Source organism: Peromyscus maniculatus, chromosome 16 (genome assembly GCF_049852395.1).
Source record: "Peromyscus maniculatus bairdii isolate BWxNUB_F1_BW_parent chromosome 16, HU_Pman_BW_mat_3.1, whole genome shotgun sequence".
Taxonomy (NCBI): Eukaryota; Metazoa; Chordata; class Mammalia; order Rodentia; family Cricetidae; genus Peromyscus; species Peromyscus maniculatus.
Window position 1 is genome coordinate 63,793,627 of NC_134867.1, and position 19,648 is coordinate 63,813,274.

At 48.8% G+C, this 19,648-nt stretch overlaps 1 protein-coding gene across 3 annotated transcripts in view; it reads right to left on the reverse strand.

Annotated features, from left to right (window-relative positions):
* The window catches only part of Pde10a (phosphodiesterase 10A), a 432,646-nt gene that overhangs the window by 340,782 nt on the left and 72,216 nt on the right, over positions 1-19,648 (reverse strand). The gene's annotated exons all lie outside the window — the stretch shown is intronic.

The window sequence follows — 19,648 nt, forward strand, 5'->3', positions numbered from 1 at the left end:
TTGTTGTGTAAGGCTCAGTGTCCTTGCTGAATGGTGAGCCCAGACAGTGATTCACCAGGCTAGGAGGCTACAATGTCCAGATGGACATTTATCTTTCCTAAGTCCCCTGTGGTCTCCATGTAGGGAGTGGGAGGGGTGTGCTCCCACCTGGACAAAGGAATCAGAGGAATGGGAGGCTTTGGGGGTGCTGCCATAACTCAAGGAAACATCCCTCTGGGTCCAGACAGCATGTCCACACATGGCTCAAGACACCAGCCAGGCTTCCTGTTTGGTATCCCTGAACATGAGGGCCAGGTGTCACTCTCTTTAGAACTCCATTTGGCCAGCAAGTCTGGGCACGTGGAGGGGCTGTGTGCCTGGCAACTGGGCTGGCCAACCAGGGCCAGCTAATTCATCAGAGGCCCTGCACTCTACCTGTCTGCCTGTTGTAGACAGAGGGCTTTATCCTAGGAACATGCATGAGGTAAGGTGGCCCCCATGTGGGACAAGAACAAGCTGTGTGTGCATTAGACCAAAGTCTACACAGGACCCAAGGTTCTGATGCTATCCCGAATCAGGCGTGGCGACACTCGCTGCTTACACCAGGCACTTGAACCAGTTTCCCCAAAGACCTGCCCTCTAGACTATCAAACGATGCTAAGACGGAGCCTCTTCTTCATCTCGGCTCTTGGCTCAGATCTTCCCTGAATGCTTTGGAGCAGGCTGGGAGTGTCCTGAGCTGTTCCCCACTCGAGGGACCCAGTCCAAAAGCTTCCTGTGTGTACGGATCCTGTATCTTTGGGCCACAGGTAATGGAGGTGGTAACACCGCTGTCCTCCATTGCTGGACACCAACCAGGTCACCAGCTGCTCTGGCTGAGGGGCCTGGACACCAGAGCCCAAGTAGGCAGTGCCTGTCCAGAAGGATGGTCTGAGCAGGCGGCAGCATCGAGGAGGAGAGCGACAGAGGGTCCACAGAGCAGAGCAGGGCAGGCGCATCAGAGGAAGGCAGGGCTGAGACCGGACAACTTCCAGCGGCGAGGACTGTTGGATGGCCCCGCCATACAGTGTTCAGCGGCCCAGCCCATCCTTTCCTATTCGCTCAACATGGCTAGAAATAAATACTGTTGGAGTCAAAATAGTCCATTTCAACTCCAAAAAGAGCCATTCCACACGGCCCAGCCTGACTCAGGCCTCCCCCACGGCTGGTCACACTGCAGCTGTGGCCTCCTCCCCGTTAGAGGAAGTGACCATCGTGTCACACTGCTTCCACATCCGCTCCTGTCCAAAGCCTCCGTGTCCCCAGTCGGCCCCTGGGAGGCGCTGGCTACACTTCTGTGGCTATTGTTGCTCCTGCTGCTGCTGGTGATGAGGTTCCAGAGGAGGCTGCAGGTCATCCGAGGACCCAGAGGCCTCTCCCTGCCCAGGCGTACCCTACACAGAAGTCAGTTTGATTTTTATTTCCTGTGTGTGTGTAAGTGCCCATGCGTATGCCTGCATGTATGTACGCGTATGGATGCAGATGTGTGTATGTGTTTGTCTGCACAGGTGCCCATGTGTGTGCATGTATGTGTATGTATTTATATTGTGCACATGTTAGTGTATATAGGTGCCCGTGTGTGGATGAATGTATGTGTGTGTGTGTGTGTGTGTGTGTGTGTGTGTGTGTGTGTGCATACACACCAGCAATCAACCTCAGCTGTCATTCCTTAGGTGCCATCCACCCTGATTTTTTGAGAGGATGTCTCTTGTTGGCCTGGAACTCTGACAGGATTGCCAGAGCGCAGCGCCATGCTAGCTTCTGGGTGATCGGACTCAGGTCCTCACGCCTGCCAGGCAAATGCTAGGGACTGAGCCACCTCATCTTTTACACGGCGGTCTCGCGGAGCAAATACTTATTTTCGGACACACTTTAAGCTCCCTTCCAGGTGTGGCAAGTTGGCACTGGACCTGCTCTTCTTGTGGCACTCTGACCTGTCTGAGCTGTCCTGGGAGTCCTAGGGCGTCCCCGAGTGGGGGAGTGAGGAGCAGACCCTCGGGCTCCATGACTACCTGTGGATGCCTAGCCACGCTGCATGTTTTGCTTGGCAGCGATGTTCCTGCTTCTGGGAACTCTTGGACGTCTTTATTACTTTGTGATTAATGACACGTCAATGCCCGCTTACATTCCAGCTTACTCTGCAGGTGCATCTGCTGCCAAGATGTTCTGATTGATCTGGGTCCTTAGAACAGAAGTGTCCTGGAGAAGGCAGTATTGCCACTTGGAGGAGGCCTGGTCTCAGGGGCCCGTGAGCATGGAAACTCCTTTCCCAGGGTGTCCAAATCCTCCAAAGCCTGAGGGTGATACCAATGCTGCACAGAAAAAAATGGAGGCTGGAGAAACAAGACCGCTAAGGCAGAACATGGCTTGACCCTCCTGAGGCCACAGAGCCCTCTCCAGATGCCATCCGCAGCCCAGACACTGCTGTTGGCACAACCCACGAGGCTGCCAAATCGCAACCGCTGGGTTCTTACTTTGTGCCTCTTCTGCTTATTGATGATTTTTCTTTCTATGCTTTCAAACATCCCTTCCCTCGGGGTATCACATTTGATACCGGTTCTATGTTTAACCTCTCTGCCCGTGTCTTTCCTTGGGAAATACACACAAGCACCATCTGTCAGATATTATTTCAGAAAAGGAGAGGGAGGAACACAGGCACCACCCATACGGTGAACGACGGTGACTCCAGAGACCTCGGATTCCTCCGAGTGACCCACCTGTTCTGTGCACCTTACGTCTGTCTCGTGGTTAAGAGCGATGCTTTCCCCACATCTCGTGGAGAAATGAGAGGCTAAAGAATTCCCAAACATACCAGCCACCCTCTGCCCACGAGCTGGGCAGGAGCTGTGCCCACTGTAATTGCCGGGCTCCGGCAACATCAGAAAGCAATTCTGTTCTCTTCCCACAATTTACAACCTCCCTCAAGCCCTCTGGGAGAATAACATTTCACTTTAAAATCATGCCACACCATTTGTCACTTCCTACAGTCACTGAAAAGCCCACACTAATGGAATGCCTTTTGGCCAGAATGAAATTAAGCCAGGAAATGGTGAATATAAACTAGGAATTTCTAAGACTTTTTTTTTAACCTTTGTTTTTCTTTATGCAAGACAGTTTGTTTTCTTTTTGAAATCCTATTTTTTCTAGCTTTTGATTGAGATGTAACTCATAGCCCATGATATTCACCCCTTTAATAAGTGCAATTTGGCAATTCTCAGTCTATCTGCAAGAGGGTGCAACTACCACACTATCCAATTCTGGACATTTTCATCAGCCCCAAAGAAATATGCAGACCCTTTTACAGATCACCCTTCCCTTCCTCTGAGCCATGGTAATTGTGTGGCGGATATCATGGTTGACTCAGTGAGTGTCCCTGGAGGAGCATTTTGACTTCTGTCTTAGTTAGGGTTTTTATTGCTGTGAAGGGACACCATGACCACAGCAACTCTTATAAAGGAAAACATTTAACTGAGGCTGGCTTACAGTTCAGAGGTTTAGTCCATTGTCGTCGTGGTGGGAAGCATGACAGCATGTAGGCAGACATGGTGCAGGAGAAGGAACTGAGAGTTCCACATCTGGATCCACAGGCAGCAGGAAGTAACAGTGACACACTGGCCAGGCTTGAGCTTATGAGACCTCAGAACCCACCCTGTAGTGACACACCTTCTCCAACAAAGCCATACCTCCTAATAGTGCCACTCCTGGCGAGCCTATGGGAGCCACTTTTATTAAAACCACCACACTCCACTCCCTGGCTCCCATAGGCTTGTAGTCATATCATAATGAAAAAATGCATTCAGTCCAACTTCAATAGTCCCCATAGTCTATCACAGTCTCAAGCTTGTGAAAGTCCAAAGTCTCTTCTGAGATTCATGCAATCTCTTAATTGTAACTCCCTAGAAAATCAAAATAAAAAAGCAGATCACATACTTCTAACATATAATGGCACAGAATATACATTACCATTCCAAAAGGGAAGAAAAGGAGAATAGTGAGGAAATACTGGGCCAAACCAAGACCAAAAACCAGCTGGGCAAACTCCAAACTCTGCATCTCCATGTCTGATATCAAATGCCCTTCAGATCTCCAACTCTGTCCAGCTTTGTTGACCGCAGCACACTTCTCTCTCTTGGGTTGCTTTCACTCCCTGTTAGGAGCTCTCCTCAGCAGGTATCCCACAGCTCAGGCATCTCTAACATCTTGGGGTCTCCAAGGCAATCCAGGCTTTAAATTCATAACTTCATACAATAGCCTCGGTAGGCCTCCATGCAGGGACACCCCTGACACACACCTGACCTCAGCAGCTTTCCTTGGTCGTGGAGGGAGATTCCATAAGCCCTTTTTTCTATTCTTGACTCTAAAACCATGTGGCCAACACTGCCAAGTTCTGCTGCTTGCTGGAATGTGGCGCCCTCATTCAAATACACTTTCACCAGCTCTCTGTTTTCTATGTTTTCCCTCATTGCCTATGCTTGGCTGTCCTGGAACTCACTCTGTAGACCAGGCTGGCCTTGAACTCAGAGATCTGCCTCCCTCTGCCTCTGGAGTGCTGGGATCAAAAGCACACACTACCACATTCAGCTCCAAGCTTTTAACTCCTTTTCACAAGTTCAAAGCTTACCTGGTGGGATCTTGCCCTGAGGTCACTGTTCCCTTTATTCCACTTAGCATCAGGCTTTCCTTTACTCTGTTTATCTCCTTGAACACAGGATTTAGCTCCATTCCACTTCCTGGTACCCTCTTTCTCCGTGAACTGTACATGTTGTATTTTTTCCTTGCTCAGCTTGTTCTTTTTCATTAGAGATCTTCATAAAAGTGAACACTAACAACCACACAATAGAGTCTCTACTAGGCTGTTTTGAGATTTCCTCTGCCAACGCAACTAATCCATAACTCTTCATTTTAGCCTCAGACAGATTTTTTTTTTTTTTTTTTTGGACAAGGGCAAGCAGCAGATACATTCTTCACCAAAATATCACAAGAACAGTCTCTAGGCCACACACTAACATTCTTCTCCCCTGAAACCTCTTGAGCCAGGCCCTTATAGTTAAAATCACCCTCTGCATCACTGTCTTCCATGTTCCTACTAGTCTGGCCCACTAAGGCCCACTTAAAGCATTCAACTGCTTTTCTAATCCACAGTCTAAAGTCCATACTCCTCCAAACAAAAGCAAATGATCAGTCCCATCACAGCAATACCCCAGGCCCTGGTACCAACTTTCTTAGTTAGGGTTTTATTGCTAACAAAGAGACACCATGACCATGGCAACTCATATAAAAGAAAACACTTAATTGGGGGTGACTTACAGTTTCAGAGGTTCAGTCCATTTGTCACCATGGCAGGAAGCATGGTGGCATGTGGACAAGCATGGTGCTGGAGAAGGAGCTGAGGGTTCTACATCTGGATTCTCAGGCAGCAGGAAGTAACAGTGACACACTGGCCAGGCTTGAGCTTCTGAGACCTCAAAGCCTGTTCCCTAATGACATATCCCCTTCAACAAAGCCACACCTAGCCCAACAAGGCCACACCTCCTAATAGTGCCACTCCCTGTGAGCCTACGGGAGCCATTTTCTTTCAAACTGCAACAGCATCTCTGGATGTAGGGCATGGCGAGGTGAACCAAAGGATTGGAAGACATGGACTCTCCTACTGGGGAGAGCTCGGACAGCCCTTAAGACCTCCTCTTCCTCCTCTATGAATCTGCGTACAGCACCGTAGAGGTGTGAAAATGGCATGGGGACTCAGCACCGAGCACTCAGAATACTGACACAGTTGAATGAGGAATGCAGACCTGCTTTCGGAGGGAGGGCGTGGGTTCCCTGTGTCCAAGGCATCCCTGTGTCCCGCCAAGGCCCTCAAATGTCCATCTGCCGATGTGGCTCCTATCTCAGTGCCCCCCACTTTCCCATAGAAGGCAGCCCGGAGAGGGGCATCCAGGGGGCGGGCGGCTACATTCCCCCCAGTCAGGGATTTCAGCAAAGCCGAGAAGAACCTTGCCAAGGAAGGTGAGGAGGAGAAGAGCAGCAGCGGCTGCTGCGGAGACCTGGAGCAGGGGCCCTGGAGACACGGCCCTGCACCTTCTGCTCTGGAAGCCAGTATGTGTTCTTACCGCTCACCCAGCTTCAAGAGTCTGGGGTGAGGTCCCTAGTCAGTCAGAACAACACCTGCCAGCTGCTGCTCTGAGGACTCGCCGCTGTGACCACAGACCCTCAGTGCTGACGCCAAGCTAGTTACCCAGGTCGGCCATCAAAGATGTTGCTCTGCAGAGCCCAGAGACCCCAAACGCTCACAGGGCCTTCCAGTCTGCTCCTGGTCTTCCTCCTTGATCACTTGTCTGGTCTTTGCAGAACAAAGATGCTCTGCCAGCCCACCACACAGGGGTCAGTATGGGGTAGTTAGGTCCTCAATACATATATACGCATGAGTACACACACACAGGCATGCACATACTTCTGCATACATGTACTAACACAAACACATATACAGATACAAATTAACATATACTTGTGTGCTTATATATGTATACACACACACAGCTTTATACACAAGCATGTAAACACTCACCATGCATAAATATATATGTATGCAAAAACGTGTGTGAACATGCTTTGTGAACTCATACATGCACACAGAACACAGACACTTGTACACGTATTCCCCTAAACAAACGATGTCATCAGGTTCATCAACAGAGAGATACACACATACATCTGTGTATGCGTGCACATTTCCAAGCACATACATCCACAAATGCTTATGTGTACACACATGTGATCATAAGTATTCTCCTCCCGTTTCGAGATTAAATCCTGACAAAACAGGGTTGCCTGTTTCTTGCTGCCGCGCATATTCTGAGTGGGATGGAAAATAACCCAGAACAGGCCTCCTGACTAAAAGAACAAGTAGGCTCAGGCACCCTCCCCTCTGGCTGGCTCCGTCACACCCTTCCCCTGCTGCACCCCAGACTCTGGGGTCCTTGGGCCGTCAGTCCCCCGGGACATGGTCAACACTTTCCTCGTTCTCAGGCTGTTGGAAATAACAAGGTGTGCAGCATAGTTTTCCATCAACTTGACACAAGCTAAAGTCATCTGAGAGGAGGGATCCTCAATTAAGAAAATATCTCTGTAAGGTCAGGCTGTAGGCAAGCCTGTAGGATATTTTCTTAATTAGTGATTGAAGGGGGAGACTCCAGCCCACGGTGGGTAGTGCCATCCCCTGAGCTGGTGGTCCTGGGTTCCATAAGAAAGCCGCCTGACCAAGCCATGATGAACAAGCCAGTAAGCAGCTCCCCTCCATGGCCTCTGCATCGGCTCCTGCCTCTGGGTTCCTACCTTGTTTGAGTTTTTGTCCTGACTCCCTTTGGTGATGAACAGATGTGGAAGTGTAAGCCAAATAAACCCTTTCCTCCCCAAGTTTTTTTTTAGTTTTGTGTTCCAAGTAACTCTAACTAGAACACGAGGTATATTTGCCTTATTAGAGAGCTGAACGTCAGCTTTGAATATCAAGTCCTGAAACGCACACCAAAGAGAAAGATAACACATAACCAATCTCAGACAGGACAATCAGGTGGTCAGAGAATCAGCTAGATGGCAGAGCTGCTGGCTGGCTGCAGAGCAGTTCTCTAGGGAGGACGTGAAGGTGCCACAGAATGAACCAGAAATGTGGCCATGGGATGGGGAGCCAGGGAAACATCCCTAGCTGACATGTCTCTACTGAGAATTTCTACAGTAAATTAACTCACATTGCAGGATTGGAATCCAGCCATGCTCCTGGCAGACACCAGCCTGAGACTAGTTGGCCAATCCTCCCCTTAGGTCAGAAATGGCTGAGTGACACTGTGTGGTCCCATTTACCCAGGAGCAGGGCAACTCATCTGCTGTCTTACCTTGTCCCCGACTCGATTCTATACTTCCCTTATTCAGGACGGATCCAGGGTCTTGAGTCCCTTTGCCCCTCTCAACTTTGTGATGCTCCTCTCCCCAAGCCCCTGTCCCCTGCTTCCTATACACTAGGACTTGGGCATCAAGGGCAAACCGCGTCCTGCTGACCCCAGCCTGGCCACGTCACCTTCCATCCGCACTGACCTTCCCTCGGCTGCCGCCATGATTGGCAGGTCGCACTGGCTGCTCACTGCATGTGCTGCTCTGGCCCTCTCTACCCTAACCCATCTGACTTGCCCCAGCCTCCTCCCCTGGTAGAAGCATTGCTTCATATCCAGGGACTGGGGAGATTTTGAAATGGTAGAAGCAGTGAGAACCATCATTGCTTCCAATCACCTAACACTGCTATAGAAATCATTAGACACTTCTGTGGGGTCATAAAGCCCAAATGTAGGAAGTAGACAGATGAAGGCCGGATGGCACACTGGGCCACCTTAGGCATGAGGTCTTGGGAGCGTATACGGTGGAGTGGCATTTAGTAGAGCCATGGCGCTGCAGCTGCTGTCTCTGCTGTGCCCTGCCCTGTGCCTGGGAGACACGGTTGTTTCACTGTGACATGCCTACTACCAAGTACTAACGCACAGGAGGCAGGTTAGTGCTTTTCAAATGGCTTTTCTTGCTTTGCTTTTTTGTCTCCAAGAACCCGCTATTCTGTAAATTCAGTCCGCAGGAGGCTCCTTCTGGGACTCTGACTGGAGCAAAGAGGAATCCACTCCAGGGTTTGCTCCCCACTGGCTGGGGTTCCTCAAATCAAGCCCAGCTCTTGCTGTGTTTAGAACCCAGCTCCTCTCTGCTTTCCTCTGCTTCCTGGCAGGCCCATGTGACTGACAGCTAGCCCCCGCCCCCCCCCACTAGGACCCTTCTCTACTTTGGAGTTAAGTCTGAGGTTTTGCAGACAAGAACCCTCCTGGAGGTTAAAACGAAGCTGTGGCTTCCCGTCCCAGAATGAGACAAGTTTGGTGAGAAGAACACTTTAGAAAACTCCGGAAACTCTTCTTCCACCTGCCAAACTCTCTCACTGTCTTACTAACGTGACCTTGAGTGAGTCATCATACCACCTACCTTCCCTCCAAGGGTGTCACTGGAATCATGAGTTAATATGCAAAAGTACTCTGCTTTAAATAGTGCCTTTCAACAGAGGAGCTCAAAGAATGATAATCACCACAGTGGCACAATAGCTTACACAAGACGCTCCTCAGCAGCTGTCAGATTGCTCTCAAACTTTTCCTGAGGAGCTGACTACAGTGGTAACTGTTCCTTCCAACAAGTGGTCAAGACGGAAGAGAAGACGTTTCAGAAAGAGGAAACATACATGAAACCGTAAGGTAGCCCTCTTCCAACCCTGACTAGCACGGTGGGCCGACTGACCACACAAGACCTAAACAACTTCTGGAAATTTGGGGGTTCTGAGTCTTACAAAGAAATGATTCTGAAAAACTGAGATGTCCCTAGGTTCCTAGGAATGGACAGGGCTCCTCAGGCCAGCTCAGCTTCCCTTTTTAAGCTTCCCTCTTCTCGTGGCCTGCATCCCACCTCTGTCATGTCCATCCCATTCTTACTGCCTTCTTCACCGTCTCATCCCTATTTAACTAATCTCCATCTTCATTCCTATTATCCCCATCCTCAGCCCATCTCTCTCCATCCTCACCTCCATTCTCCTCATCATCATCTCCATCCTCATCTCCATCTTCACTTCTACCCCTACCTCTACCCCCACCCTCACCTTCATCCCCATCCCCATCCCCACCTCCATCCTCATCATCATCTCCATCCCCATCCTCATCTCCATCCCCATCCCCATCATCATCTCCATCCCATCTCTATCCCCATCATCTCCATCCTCACATCCATTCTCATCCTCATCTCCATCCCCATCATCATCTCCATCCCCACCTCCATCCCCATCTCCATCCTCACCCTAACCCCATCCTCACCTCCATCCCCACCTTACATCCCACCAACCTCCCAAAGGTAACAGTCACCTTGGGAATATTTGAGCTGGTTGTGCTCTCTCAAGTTTTGAATAGTAAAAGCACTGGAAGGCCCAGATCTTGAACATTTAGCAGGAATTTCCTTTTTCTACATTCTAGAGTACATCTCTCTCTCTCCCTAATATATCACCTGGCTATTCTTTTTCTCAACAATCTCTGTTCCTTATTAGTACGTCAGAGAAAGCAGAAGTCTGTGTAAGAACAGCAGTTTACCACAGAAGAGCCAACTGAAGGTGCTGGCTGTCTTCTCAAACAACGACTCCCATCCAGTGGGAAGATGCTGGGAGCTCTCACAGACTCACACCTGCAGTGCTAGCACGTTCTAGAAAAGCGTGGGGTAGATGATGCTGCAAGCCTCTTCCAATCAGTGGAGTAATGGTAACACCTCCTAATTTGTTGTGCACCTCTTAGTAAATGATACACAATGGAAAGTGCCGACTGAGGAACAACATGCCGTGTGCGTTAGGAAACACACATTAAAGTTAGGAACTAAATAAGGACAGTGCTAAAATATCTGTTGGCCGAGACACCGGCTTTCTCTTTACTCCCCCATGGGAATCCTCTAACAACACCCCGGGGTGAGAGCACCCATCTGAAACACCCTTTCAAAACTCACTTTGGTGAGCATCTGTCCTCACTCCCCTCCTGTGTGATTCACACTCGAGTTATTTTTAATTGTATTTAAAGCCAACAAGCTTTGCTCACATTTGTGTGGTTGGAATCTCTGCATGACATTCTGTCGACGGTAGGTGTCAGTCAAGTCATTTAATCTGGGGAGTTTGAACAACCGTCTCTCTGATTTAATTTTAGGTTTCAATTGATTTTGGGATTGTCATCATTGCAAAAATCTAGTTTAAACTTGTTTCTAGCTCATTCGTGAAAATCAAGACATCCATATGAAGAGCGTGAAGAACAAAGAGAAGTCTTCCCAGAGAACCCTCCACCCCATCCTCTGTGGGGTATTGCTCCCCAAACCAAGTCCACAGGCCCACCACCCCAAGGCGCAGAGATGGACCCTTATTCTTGTGATGGCCTGGGCTGGTCCTCCAGCCTTCCGCCTTTCCTATTGGCTTCGGTCCATCATGCAGTGTACAGCCAACTCCCCCAATCTCCCAGTGTGCAAGACCTGGGAGCAGGTGGTGCTTCCCCCTGCACATTCAACTGATGTAGCAGTTTGCTGTGGACACTTGAATGTCATCAGAGTTTGCAAGAGCCCTGAGTTGTAGACAAGCTGTCTGCAGGGTGCTTAACCTCACACTCACTCACACTCACACACACAGCTTGAAAATTAATGTTATACACTTTTAATGTTAATATTGTTAAACAATATTCTTGCCTAAGGGAAAGTATGCAGCTGGGGGATAAATCTATCATCTGGCCCCAGAGGCTGCTAATCAAGCTTCCCCACCTTGCTGGGCTGATGGAAAGAGTAGCCTAGTGTGTGCATTATCCACACCATGAACAGGCTGTAAGCAGCCTAGTGTGTGCACTATTCACACCATGAATAGGATGTAAGTAGCCTAGTATGTATGTTATTCACACTATGAGTAGGATGTAGGCAGCCTAGTGTGTGCATTATTCATACCATGAATAGGATATAAGCAGCCTAGTATGTGCACTATTCACACCATGAATAGGTTATAAGCAGCTTAGTGTGTGCACTATTCATACCATGAATAGGATATAAGCAGCCTAGTGTGTGCACTATTCACACCATGAATAGGAGGCAAGCAGCCTAGTGTGTATGTTATTCACACACGAATAGGTTGTAAGCTCTCCACAAGCTCCTCACCCTCGTCATGACTTACACTCAGCCTGAATTGGTGAGGGGTATTGCTGCTCCTCAGGACTCCCCAGTGCCTGCAACTACTTTATGAAAAAAAAGAAAAAGAAAGAGAAAACTGTTGGAAAAAATATATGTGCAATTAGTATTTTACTGATGTACTTAAAAAAGTGAACTTGTGTAATGACAGCGGTCCTTTCCCTCTGGAATTATACGTCCTCAATAGCTGGATGCAAACACAATCTTCCTGCACTTGTCTTTCACATACCAAAAAAAAAAAAAAAAGCTTGAAAAATAATGTTATACATTTTTTTTTAAATGTTAAGATTGTCACAATCAATCAAACAGACAAAAGCCAGGTAATTCAGAGTTAGCAATGACAGCTTTGATCTCTTTATTTTCATCCAGCCTGCTGAGGTAACGGCATGAGTTCCATTAAATGAGCCACTTAATGCCACAATGTACCCACCAGAATCCCTCCTGGTTCTATAATTACTACCACTGAGGAGTCTTTGCATATACTGAGGAGATGCAGGCATTCATATTTAAATCCAGCTGCCTTGCAGCAGGCTCCAGCAACCCAGCACTTAAACTTTCCCGGTGAGTTAAAATGAGCAGCAGAAAGAATACAAGTTCACTCTAAAATGTACCTAGGCCTCCTCCTTGCAGAGTCTGAGGCAGATGAGGGCAGCCAGGGTTTACTAAGGATTGCAGCCAGCACTTGACCCAAGTTGTCTCTGTCTGTCCTCATCACCAGTTTGCATGGCACAGAGAGGCACAGGGACTTGCTCCTGGTCACACAGCAAGATTCATGCCTCTGAGGCTAATTACTATGGTGAGCAGACCAAATGAACTTGGGGTGAGAGCATCCATCAGTCCCTGCTCATTCTGATACTTCCTAGCTTCGGACTGACTTTAGACAGCTCATTCCAGGATCTGAAATTCGATGATTCTGCAGTAAAAGTGGAACTACAGTCTCTCTTTTCACCCGGGCAGGAGACCGTAAAGACTGGGAAGGTCCTCAGACACTAAGACCTGCCACACATATACAAGTTCTACAAGATAAAGAGGGGTGTGGCCATGCTGAGACACCAAGTGCTCGCCCTAAGAAGTACCTGTGATCGGGCTGAGAGACTTCCCCATGAACAGTGCTGAGCCTGTCTGCTGAGGGGCTGCAGACAGAGGGTCCAAGTGACCTGGGGCTGGACAAGGCCACTGTGTCAGGGGATAACCCTGGAAAGTAGGGGGGGTCTTACAGAACTGTTGCCTGGGAGACTCTCGATTGCTCCAGGGCAGGAGATGGCTTGTCTACAGGAATCTGCGCATGAAAGTTCTGGAGAGAAGCTGCATCTTCCACTGAACTTTTTGCAAGGCTGATTGACTAATAAACCTCGGCGATTAGGCAGAGTTTAGAATGTCCCAAGTCCAGGGCCAAATTGTCCTGGGCCATCTTTAGCTCTCTTAATGATTGCCATCTTCTGTTCCTGACCTCTGTACATCATTTGGGATGTGTGTGTGCGCATGCACACACAAACACAAAATGCTGTGCTGGCTTTCTTACCCTTTTTTTTTTTTTGACAGGGGGAGGGGCCACTGAGACAAGGTTTCTCTGTGTGGCCCTAGCTGTCCTGGAACTTGCTGTGTAGACCAGGCCCCAAACCCCAAGGTCCACCTGCCTCAGCTGGGATTAAAGCCCTGTGCTACCACTGCCCAGCAAAGCACTGGTTTTCCAACCAGCCAGAAAGCTATGACCACTGTCAGATTGTATCTGAGACCTCCAGAAGATGTCTCCCTGCTTCTCTGTAACCTACCTACCCAATGTTTCCACCAAGTTATTACAAAGGTGTCTTCAGATATTTATACTTTTTGTTTCTAAAGATTTATTATTTTTTAATTTTATGTGCATGCATGCATTTCCTGCATGTATGCGTGTACCAGATGGGTGCCTGATGCCTGGAGATCTAGAAGAGGGCATTGGATCTCACGAAGCTGGAGTTACAGATGATTATAAGCTCCTATGTGGGGCTGGAAAACAAACGAGTCCTCTGCAAGAGTAGCCAGGGCTCTTAACCGGGCCGTTCTCCAGCCTCACTCTGCTCCATTTTTATAAAAAGTTCATGAAACTGCTGCCTCAGTACATCATGGTGTTTGGAGAAACTTAAGTCTGTTTTCCAGGATGATGGGCACTCATATCTGGCTCCAGAATAAACAAATTCTCGTCCCCTTCAAGGTGATAGTTGCAGTTTTTTGTTTGTCTGTTTTGGGAGGTGTTTTGATGTTGCTGTTTTCATTAACAAACCAAAGGGTCTGGGTCCCTCAGATTTAGTTATACATACTTGAGGCTGGGCAATTTACAGAGGTGTCTTGCAAACAAATCTGAAAACAGGATGCTAAAGGCATCCACAGATTTGGTATCCAGTAAGACCTGGTTCCTCACAGAGTTTGGAAATGTGAGTTACCAGGATCCTAAAATTTTAGTTTCTTTATGTAAGTATTCATTTAAAAAAATCAACTATCTGCTGGGCAGTGGTGGTGCATGCCAGCACTCTAGGAGGCAGAGCCAGGCGGATCTCTGTGAGTTTGAGGCCAGCCTGGTCTACAGAGTGAGGTCCAGGACAGGCACCAAAACTACTCAGAGAAACCCTGTCTCTAAACATACACCCCCCCCCCAAAAAAATTCAACTGTCTGGAAAGTGCAGACCAGAATAAAAGCTTTAATGTGTCCTCATTTCAAACTAATAAGCTTATTCTATCTTTGAAAATTGCCTTCAATTCTGATGTTTAATGTTCAGTTATAATTTAAGGAGAATAAAAGAATTCTTTTAAGAGGAACTATTGTATCCTTCCTACAAAATTATGTAGGGTGAGGACTCATAAACCTAAGTAAGAGGAAATATCAGAAAACTTACTAAAATGTAACCCCCCAGTTCTACTCCCAGGTAGGTGTAGCTTGCCTTGGTTGGTGCAACAAAGCTTACTTGGAAAAATAATTCACCCTTGAGCCTTGTCTAATCTCAGTGGGTTGAGTCTGTACATGTCTGTGTGGATGTGTGGGTCAACATCAGGTGTCTCTCAATTGTTCACCGTTTTTCTCTCTCTCCTTTCTTTCTTTTTTATTTTATTTTATTTTTGAGACAGGGTCTTTCATTGAGCCTGGGGCTCACTGATTGGCCACACTGACTGGCCAGTAAATCTGTCTGTTCTACTCTCCCAGCCCTAGGGTTACTGGCATGTCCTTCTACATCCAGCTTTTGCCTAAGTGCCAGGGATTGGATCTCAGAACTCTTGACCCACTGAGCCATCTCCCCACACACACCACCCCCATATTCTGCTTTATATATCTCTATGGAAACACCAGCTTTTCTGTGTATTAACACCGACGCTGACGTACTTAGGAGTTGTTGGTATAATTCTGACCCTAAATGGCACCCATTTGCAGCTTGCAGATTCCATGACAGGCTACGGGCTGCTAACCGTATGATGGAGCAGATACAGCTTCTCTCTGAGACAGCAACATGCAAGGAAAAGCAGCTTTATCCTGCACAGTCATGGGTCAAGAAGCATCCACATATGGAGGTGCAAATTCCATATGTGCTGTGAAACTGATAACGTGTTTGTATAACTAAAATCTTATCAATAAGGGAGTCAACTTGAAAAGGGGGAGGAGCAATGACATCATAATGTGTTTCTCTATAACTGACACCAAAAAGATTATGTCAAGGTTTTAATGGTTGTCACGGTGAACTTCTAAATGACAGTACCTAGAGAGACCTCAATAAATCACATCCTCCAATGTAAGGGAGGAGGAGCTAGCCCCAGTAGCTAGGTAAATCCTGAAGACACACACCCATCCAGCAGAGGACTCTTAAACCGGCTTCCCTCTTGAGGTCCTGGGAAAACCAGTCAACCCATGATCTCAATAAATGAGAGTCAGGGCTCCTCCATGTCTCCAGAACCCACCCAGTCTACATGTTTACACAGCTCTGGTCAGCTCAAGGGCCATGTTGCTCTTTCAAACTTAAAGCGTGTGTGTTTAGTGTTATTTATGATATGGTAAGCCTCCTGGGAAGAACATGGAAGCTCCCAGAACCTACAAAATGGAAGAAAACAAGCATTAAATCATAGCATTCAACTTGTAACTTCCTATGGAACACAAATCTGCCAACATCAGCTAAATATGGCTGTGATTTATTGTATTCTCCTTGGTGTATTTAATTAAAAGATTGTAAAGTTGACTAGTGACCAGGTCTGTAGCCTCCAGATTGTCATTAATTAATCACACAAATATGCTTCCATGCAGCAAATGCCATCCCCATGGCAGCTGCCTGAATACTATAGCACTAGCCATGGGAAAAGCAGAGGGCTGTGTCTGGGTTTGGAGAGTCTGCAGAGACCTGGTCCTGTGGGATGGATTTCAGGCTAGGTGACAGTCTGGAATCCTTCTGTGTCATCTCATTGGTGAGACTTGGGGGATCCACAGAAAATAAGCTCCTTAGGCTGGGCAGAGGGGCTCACACCTTTAATCCTAACACTCAGGAGGCAGTGGCAGGTGGATCTCTGTGAGTCTGAGGCCAGCTTGAGCTACATAAGTTCCAGGACAACCAGGGCTATATAGAGAGACTGTCTCACAACAACAACAACTCTTTGTGCCTCAGGGGATCAGTGCCTATAACTACATCAGACTTGTTCAAGTAAATGCAGGCAGTTCTCCCAGAAGTGTGAGCCTCTGTACCCCAGGACCAGGCTGAGCATCACCTTTGCTTTCTAGACATGGGAAGTGCTGCAGAATTCCCAGAACAGCCACGGTTACCCACCCATCCCCGTCTGCTGAGGAACCGTTCAGCGACTAGTCTGTGGAGTCGCATTATCGGAATCAACGGTTCTTCAAAGAGAGGTAGATCCTCCAAAGACGTGTGGTAAAGACAGCTGACTTCAGCAGACCGCCCCCCCCCCCCCAGCTGAGAAAGCAGGGGGAGTCTGAGGTCCAGGGCACAAGAAAAATGGTGGCGTTGGACACTGTCTCCCTACGGGCACCTACCTGGCCACGCCTTACTGCTTCTCATCACAGCGATCAGAGCTGGAGCCTCTAAAGCCCCATTTCAGCCACCAAGCTAAAGACAGGGACCCCGTGAGAAGACCCCAAAGAGAGCCAGGCCTGCTGAGAAGAGGCTGGAAGAGGGAGAAGCCAGCAGGGGAGAGGAGCAACTTGGAACGCCAATGGAATAAGGCGGGAAGAGGAAGGGGGCTTCAGAGTGAGGAGAGACTGCCCTCCTTCCACCCTCTCCCGCCCTCCTCCTGTTCTCCTCCTCTCACCCCCCTCCTCTCCTCCCCCTGTCCTACTCCCTCCTCCCCCTGTCCCCCTCCCTCCTCCCCCTGTCCTCTTCACTCTAAGAAAACCTTCCACAGGGAAATCTATTTCAGAGGCTGTAGTTCCTCCTACAAAGGTCTCTGTATTTTGTTTTTCAGGATCAGCAAATGCTGTTCCCACCTCTGAATGATCTTCTAGCCAGATTGAAACAGAAAGCAGTCATGGGGCACCCAGCATTTGGGTAGGGTAGATCCTGGTTGACACAACGCGGCAGATGTGGGGTCCACGGCCAACACCAGGGCTCACTGGATCTTCCCAGATAAACGACGATGTTCTTACTCTGTCACATAAGTCTGATCAACGTGGATGCAGTCAAATAAGCAGAGATTCAGCAGGAGTGGCTGCGGGTCCCTGGGTCACCATCCACACAAAGCCAAGGGCCCGGGAGCAGGGAACTGAATGGCGTACTTGGCTGTGTGTGCACAGCACTCGCTGGGATGTGTTGGCCACCATCGAGGTGGCTGGAATAGTAGAGCGGTTCTTCACACTAACACCGTAGCCGTGGTTAGGCTCACCCAGGTGATGGTGCCTGTGTGTCACGGGAACGTTCTCCAACACTGTTAGACGTCACCACACTGAAGGAAGCGTGGACATGCGGGGCACTGGCGGCTTGTTCAACAGATCTGACTGACCGACCGACAGACGAGCCAGTTAACAGTGAGGGGTGTGAGAACAAGCAGTCAGCTGTGTGATCAGACCCCAACCTGAGGAACAGCATGGAAATATTCAAACACAAATCAGCCGCATCCCGCACACAGTGAGTGCCTTGCTCTGAAGCCAGCCAGTTCCACGCTGTAAGCCACTGGGTCTGTCTATGTGGGTTTATTTGTGGTAGTGGTTGGTGAGACAGTTTTCCTGACCCTCTCCTGATATGTGCAGTTATCAGAGATAAGAATAAAGTTTAATAATCCGAACCATTCAAATGTGAATCGCAGTGTTGCTTTGAACCCGAACAAATCGGCCCGAACCTAAATCATGCTTTTCACTTCCCTGGGACACACGGATGTGTCTCTCTGTTCAGTCAAAGCTTGCTTTTCAGCCACACAGGTCAAGTCTATGGCTGTCTTGGGGATTTTTTCAGAAGACATATGAAATTAACAAACACTTCTCTTTACACTCCACCAGCAGAGAGTGTACCGCCCTGTTGGGTTTCACCCAAGGCCATCGACTAAATGTCTGGGTGAGAGCCATTGTTTCTCCTTGTCTAAGAGTCGGGTTGAGAAATGGAGGTGCCGAGAGAGAGATGACCTCACACACAAAGCTGCTCACGCGTGCTCCCCCTCAGTCATCGAGTGCTTCTTGTGTGCCCGGGCGCCAAGAGGGTGTAAGGCAGGCCATGGTCCATCTCCCCCCACCTCTATTTAAATGGTAACTCACAGGCATAGTTAGAGACGGTCTTCCCAGTAATGGCAACTTTTGAACAAAGACCTTGAGACTAGGTCTCTGACCGAGCCCGGGGGTCACTGTGTTTCAGCTGGATGACTGGCCAGCAAACCCCCAAGATCCTCCTGTCTCTACCTTCCCCATGCTGGTGTCACAGGCACGTAAAGACACCTGTCTTTAGTCACGTGGCTAGGAGATGGGGCATTGCGGCAATCTTCCTATGCAACATGGAGTCCGGAGATGGTAACTTTGTAGTGGATGCCTGAGGAGGGCTCAGAAACCACCCTGACCACCCTTGTGGTTCTATAGCTCATTAAAACCCAGAACCCAACATGACCCTGACCGAAGCTCTCAGCATCTCCAATGTGCAGGTCACACCTGGGTCACTGAGAAGTCCTGGCTCATCAGAGACACCACTGCCAACCATGTGACGATGCTCTGTGTCATTAAAGGTGGCAAGAAGTCAAGCGCACGGTGACGATTCAAGTTTGCAAAAGGCCGACTTTTTTCTTAAAAGCCTAAGATTTATCCTGGGCCACAAACACTGGCATCACTTCGCCTTGAAGAACAGGACCGTTGATCCTTGCTGATCTGTCATCTGCCTGGCCCCAGGTCTGTTCAGCAGCAGAGGCCTGCTGTGCTTTCAGGTAAAAATGAGGTGTCCTGGGAGAGGGGCTGGTCCAAGGGGTACTTATTCCCCAAACACAAAGATGCTGCGCTCTGGTACTGGTGACTCAGTGGGTCCTTCAAGTGGGGTGTGCCCGCTTCCCATTTGGTCAGAGGGAATGTTACAAGGATACCCAGAGTGCTGAGCACCTCCATAGTGTTTGTGTTCTCCTCGGTGATGCTGTGTTCTGCTTTCTCTGGGTGTGAGAACAGGCGCTGGTGAGGAGGGCAGGACCCTGGTAGAGCTGGAGGTGCTGGGTAAGGCTCGGGCAAGTCTGCCCTCCTCTGTCGGCTCAAGACTATCAGTGAGTACAGCACCACAGCATGAGAGCAGGCTTTGCCTCAGTGCTTTATGAGACACCTGACCCTCTAAAGCCCCCGAATGTGGACAAGGGGCCTGAAAGCCGAAGGAAGCCGACCCTCTCCATCCAGGAGCCTCTTTGGGGGAGTCCTGTCACAGCTGCTAAGTCTGGTCCACCCCTCACGCTCTGTAGAAAT